This window comes from Myodes glareolus, chromosome 9, assembly GCF_982192425.1.
Source record: "Myodes glareolus chromosome 9, mMyoGla1.1, whole genome shotgun sequence".
Lineage (NCBI taxonomy): Eukaryota > Metazoa > Chordata > Mammalia > Rodentia > Cricetidae > Myodes > Myodes glareolus.
This window is the reverse complement of record NC_142034.1, coordinates 6,068,204-6,074,822: the sequence shown is the minus strand read 5'-3', so window position 1 is coordinate 6,074,822 and position 6,619 is coordinate 6,068,204.

Below are 6,619 nucleotides of genomic sequence, written 5' to 3'. Positions count from 1 at the left end.
AGATCCTGGTGGCTCTTGTAGGTCACCAGGCACACAATGATTTAAGGGGCATCATGGCAACTTGCAGCTAGGTAGGCAGGTCTAAGGGATATAGTGCCTGTGGCGTGTGTGTGTGTGTGTGTGTGTGTGTGTGTGTGTGTGTGTGTGAGGGGGAGGGAGGAGTGGGGTCTTTTCACCTCTCTGGGGGAGTTTCTAGAGAATTTTGTTCACTCAAGAGGCTGGCAAGGCTGCCCTACCCTCATTTAACTCAAAACAGGACAAGGAGGCTCTCAGCTGAAGTCTTCTTTCAGAAAACATTGTCTGACAGCATTCCCCCCTTTCTGGTCTAAATAAAAAGGAAGGTTTTAACTTTAACACAGTTAAATTATAAACAACAAAGCAGGTATCAAGTAGAAATTACAGTTAGAATATCCAGTCCATTTGTATTTGGCAAAGATCAGAGAAAATATTCTCTTATCTATTTTCTCTTTGTGAGTCTAAAGTTTCATATCTAATTTATCTTTTTATCATACTTTTGTGATCTTTTTTATCTTTTGTTTTGCAAGACAGGGTTTCTCTGTAGCTTTGGAAGCCTGTCCTGGAACTCACTCTGTAGACCAGGATGGCCTTGAACTCACAGAGATTTGCCTGTCTCTGCCTCCCTTGTAAGTGGATTAAAGGTGTGCCCTGCCACCACCTGGCCATTATATATATATATATATATATATATATATATATATACATATATATATATATATATATATATATATATATTTATCATGGACAGCAAACTGTCAGCAATTAAGGCAAGGGAAGTTTCTTTGCCCACATAACTAGCTTTTGCCGTAAAGAAAGCAAACTCCATGCAAAGTTTCTTTGATATCTGTCAACTTCTTTTGAAGTAAATGGATCTTGTCAGGAGCAGACATGTCTTACTGCCATGAAAAACCTTAGGTTATTAAACATATTAAATGCCGTGTTCTATAGGTCTTTGAAGTGTTTGAAGATCATCTATCAATCTGTCTATGTAAATATATCAGTGCATGACCTTGAAAACATACTTAACATGACTACAGATTTGATTTTAACAGGTGATTAAATACTAGCTTGCATTTCTCTATTATCCTAAACAGTTTGCAGTAATTTTCAAGGACTAGAAATGTACATTAAATTGTTAAATGAGCTGCATATCTTAAACAAGAGTCAGAACATATATTCAGCATGCTCTAACAAAAATAACCTGAAATTTGTATCAATATACAAAAATCCATAACAGTGTAAAATATTTAAGACTAGTAGCTGCTTTTTAGATTAAAGTGGATTCAGTAATCTATTCTTTTATCCTATTATTTCTGTACCCTCTCCCCATTTTTCTTTTTAGAACAAGATCCCTGAATCTAATCTTCTTTTTTCCAGCTTTTTTTCTGATCATTACCAATAACAACTTGTAACTAATCCCCTTAAACAATAACAAACATCTATAACCAATATTTTGGGAATGTGGGCACTTTTCTCTAGACCACTTGTTGTCTGGGGGTGCTAGTATCTTTGGTGGAACCTTGAGAAAGCTGGGATGACAATGAACTCTGGGCTGGAGTGGTCCATGAGGTTGGACCATCTCAGTTAGCAGCCTTGAAAGTGTTGATGCAGAATTTTGAGGAGACTCTAACAGAGGCATTTTGAAATGATGGGTTACCTGGGCCATTCATTTTCATTGGTGTTTTGGTCCCCTTGTTTTGAAAATGTATAAAATTTTTTGGTTTTTCTTTTTTATTTTAATTTTATTGATTTTTATTGAGCTCTACATTTTTCTCTGCTCCCCTCCCTGCCTCTCCCCTCCCCTTCAACCCTCTCCCTAGGCCCCCATGATCCTAATTTACTCAGGAGATCTTGTCTTTTTCTACTTCCCATGTAGATTATATTTATGTATGTCTCTCTTAGGGTCCTCGTTGCCTAGGTTCTCTGGGATTGTGATTTGTAGGCTGGTTTTCTTTGGTTTATATTTAAAAACCACATATGAGTGGGTACATGTGATAATTGTCTTTCTCGGTCTAGGTTACCTCACTCAAAATGATGTTTTCTAGCTCCATCCATTTGCCTGAAAATTTCAAGATGTCATTATTTTTTCTGCTGTGTAGTACTCCATTATATAAATGTACCACATTTTCCTTATCCATTCTTCTGTCGAGGGGCATTTACGTTGTTTCCAGGTTCTGGTTATGACAAACAATGCTGCTATGAACATAGTTGATTTGAGCACATGTCCTTGTGGCATGATTGAGCATCCTTTGGGTATATACCCAAAAGTGGTATTGCTGGGTCTTGAGGAAGTTTATTTCCTAATTTTCTGAGAAATCGCCACACTGGCATCCAAAGGAGCTGTACCAGTTTGCACACCTACCAGCAATGCAGGAGTGTTCCCTTTACCCCACAATCTCTCCGGTATAAGTTGTCATCAGTGTTTTTGATTTTGGTCATTATTACAGGTGTCAGATGGAATCTCAGAGTTGTTTTGATTTGCCTTTCTCTGATGACTAAGGATGTTGAGCATTTCCTTAAGTATTTTTCAGCCATTTTAGATTTCTCGGTTGAGAGTTCTCTGTTTAGGTCTGTATTCAATTTTTTTATTGGATTATTTGTTCTTTTGATGACCAATATCTTGAATTCTTTGTATATTTTGGAGATCAGACAGATATGGGGTTGGTGAAGATCTTTTCCCATACTGTAGGCTGTCGTTTTGTCTTGTTGGCTGTGTCCTTTGTTTTTCAGAAGCTTTTCAGTTTCAGGAGGTCCCATTTATTAATTGTTTCTCTCAGTGTCTGTGCTGTTGGGGTTGTATTTAGGAAGTGGTTCCCTGTGCCAATGTGTTCAAGTGTACTTCCCATTTTCTCTTCTATAAGGTTCAGTGTGGCTGCCTTTATGTTGAGGTCTTTGATCCATTTGGACTTGAGTTTTGTGCATGGTGATAGATATGGGTCTATTTTCATTCTTCTATATGTTTATATCCAGTTATGCCAGCACCATTTGTTAAATATGCTTTCTTTTCCCCATTTGATAATTTTTACTTCTTTGTCAAAACTCAGGTGTTCAAAGGTGTGTGGATTAATATCCAGGTCTTCGATTCAGTTCCATTGGTCCTCCTGTCTGTTTTTATGCCAGTACCAGGCTATTTTCAGTACTGTAGCTCTGTAGTAGAGTTTGAAGTTAGGGCTTGTGATGCCTCCAGAAGTTCTTTTATTGTACAGGATTGTTTTGGCTATTTTGGGTGTTTTGCTTTTCCATATGAAGTTGAGTATTGTTCTTTCAAGGTCTGTGAAGAATTTTGCTGGGAAGCATCCTAGGCCTGGATGTAAAGGGAAGGGCCTTGGACTTCCCATAGGGCAGGGTTCCCTGCCCTCTTTTAAGGAGGGAGGGGGAGGGAGGAAAGAGAGTGGGGGAGGGGAAGGGGAATGGGAGGAGGGGAGGAAGTGTAAATTTTTGAATGGGTAAATAAATAAATAAATTTAAAAAAGAAAAAAAAAGAATTTTGCTGGGATTTTGATGGGCATTGCATTGAATCTGTAGATTGCTTTTGGTAAGATTGCCATTTTTACTATGTTAATTCTACCTACCCAAGAACATCAGAGATCTTTCCACTTTCTGGTGTCTTCTTCAATTTCTTTCTCCAAAGATTTAAAGTTCTTGTCATACAAATCTTCCACTTGTTAGGTTAGAGTTACTCCAGGGTATTTTATGCTATTTGTGGCTATTGTGAAGTGTGATGTTTCTCTGATTTCTTTCTTAGCCCTTTTATCATCTGTGTATGGGAGGGCTACTGATTTTATATTGTATCCTGCTACATTGCTGAAAGTGTTTATGAGTTGTAGAAGTTCCTTGGTAGAATTTTTGGGGTCGTTTAGGTAACTATCATATCATCAGCAAGTAGTGAGAGTTTGACTTCTTCTTTTCTGATTTGTATCCCCTTGATCTCCTTTTGGTGTCTTATTGCTCTAGCTAGGACCTCAAGAACTATATTGAATAGATATGGAGAGAGTGGACAACCTTGTCTTGTTCCTGATTTCATTGGGATCACTGGGAGTTTCTCTCCATTTTGAGGTTGGCTGTTGGCTTGCTGTATATTGCCTTTACTATGTTTAGGTATGTTCCTTATACCCCTGCTCTCTCAAAAACCTTTATCATGAAGGGATGTTGTATTTTGTTGAAAGCTTTTTCGACATCTAATGAGATGATCATGTGGTTTTTATTTTTCAGTTTGTTTATATGGTGGATTATGTTGACAGATTTCTGTATGTTGAACCATCCCTGCATCTCTGGGATGAAGTCGACTTGATCATGGTGGATGATGGTTCTGATGTGTTCTTGGATTCGATTTGCCAGTATTTTATTTAGTATTTTTGCATCAATGTTCATGAGTGAGATTGGTCTGAAATTCTCTTTCTTAGTAATGTCTTTATGTGGTTTGGGTACCAGGGTAATTGTAGCCTCATAAAAAGAGTTTGGCGATGTTCCTTCTGTTTCTATTGTGTGGAACAATTTGAGGAGTATTGGTATTAGTTCTGAACTTTTTGCCCCTGTATCCACCATGAACTGGATAGGTTTCCCCTCCACTCTTAGGGTTACCCTAGGCTCAGGGAGGGAGGCTGAGTCCCGTCTCCCCTAGTCACTGTCTTCTTCTAAGGCAGCAAGGATGGGAGTTGACTTTTTTCCCAATCCTGCCAATGGTTCTCTTTTGTTACTTTTTTGGGGGGCACTCTCTGGCCCAATGTTCAGTCCTTCTTCCTGACTTAGGTCGGAATTGTAGGCCTCCCTCCTGTCCCCCTTCCTCAGTCATGAGGAGTTCTCTTTCCATTTGAGCTTGCTCCCTATCCAATATTTTGGTTAGGTTCCTCTCTTGTCTTTTGTCCCTCTTCTCTCTTTCTCGACATTCTCCTTCCCTTCTCTCTTCTTTCTGGTCCTCTGTTTCTCTCTTATTGTTAACCTTTTCTGCCACTGCTACTAAATCTCTTAGGCCCCTCTCTCCTAGTCTTTCTAATGACTGTAATTTTCTCTTAATATCTGGTACTACTTGATTAGCTAAGCTAATGGCCTGCTGCGCCTCCCGAGACTCCGGGTTGTAGGGGGAGCATTGTTTGAAAGCACCCATCAACCTCTCCAGGTACACAGCTGGGCTCTCATCCCTTCCCTGCCTTACATCATAAATTTTTGCAATATTAGTAGGCCTGCATGCAGCGGCCTTGAGACCTGTCAATAGAGCCTGGCAGTAAATATGGAGACTCTCCTTACCTTCTGCCGTGTTGTAGTCCCAGTTAGAATGGGTTGTTGGGAAGGCTGCCGCAGCTAGCAGAAGGTCCGCTAGAGGGGCACCTGTAGGTCCTGAGACCAGCTTCTGGGCGTTCTCTAAGATTCTGCTTCTCCCCTCTATCATAAAGAGAACCCCCAATAACTGCTGGCCATTGTCCCATCCAACAGGTTAATCAAATCCTGGGGGTCTTTGGAAAATAGTGCATTCTGAGCCTTCCAATTATATAAGTCACTGGTAGCAAATGGCCAATAATGGAAGGGTTGGTTCTCTGAGTCATGAGGAGGGCCAGCAGGTCTGAGAGGAAAGGTCACTGTGGAGTCAGGGTGTGGGGTCCCTGCCCTCCCGCTATGGGTAGATAGTGCCGGTGGCTCTCCTCTCTCCGCCCCTGACGGTTGGGGGTCTGGGGCTTCTTCTACAGGAGCTGTAGGGCGCACTGGGGAGACTGAGGGAAATAGGGAGGTGGGAAAAGCTCTGTCTTGGCTGTTCCCCCCTGGAATACAGCAGCAGGCTTTGTCCTGTTCTCCTTTTTACCAGTTGAGGGAGCCCTAGTCTTAGCAACCAAAACTTGAGTGCCTTGGGTTTGCTGTGGAAGTAAGAAGGGTTCAATCCAAGGAAAGGGTTCCCCTACCCAGTCTATTAGCTCCCTCCAAGTAACAATATAGGGAACTTGGTCAGGATGGCCATAGAGGGGGCAGAAGATGATCTCCTCCAACCGGTGGATAGTTGCTGCATCAAAGGTTCTGCCTGCTGGCCACCTGACCTTGAAGGTGGGCCACTCAGCTGAACAAAAAATGACTCATTTCTTCTTCTTGACAATCACACTGTTGTTGGTGGTGGTATCCTGGATGTCCTGCCAGTGAACAGGAGTTAAATCTAGGGGTGTTGATGGGGTGTTCCCCATTGCTGAGGAGGAGAGTTGAAGATAGAAGTCAAGAGAGAAAAAAAAAAACAAAGCAACAATTACCACAACAAAACACAGAAAGACTTTGACAATATCCCGGGACAAAACACAGGTGGCACTTCCTCCCGTGGTGGAGGGAGATACCCAAACACGCTAATGGGCCCGCTGAATGCACAGGAATGGCTACTGATCGTTTCCTGAAGGAGGTTTCTGAAACCAAACCAAAACAAAATTTATCTATTTGTTTATCTATTTCTATGTGCATTGGTGTTTTGCCTGCATATAAGTCTGTGTGAGGGTGTCAGGGTCCCCTGGAACTGAAATTACAGACAGTTGTGAGCTGCCCTGTGACTGCTGGGAATTGAACCTGGGTCCTCTGGAAGAGCAGCCAGTGCTCTTAACCCTGGTGTGGGACAGTCATCTATATTCTGTCAATT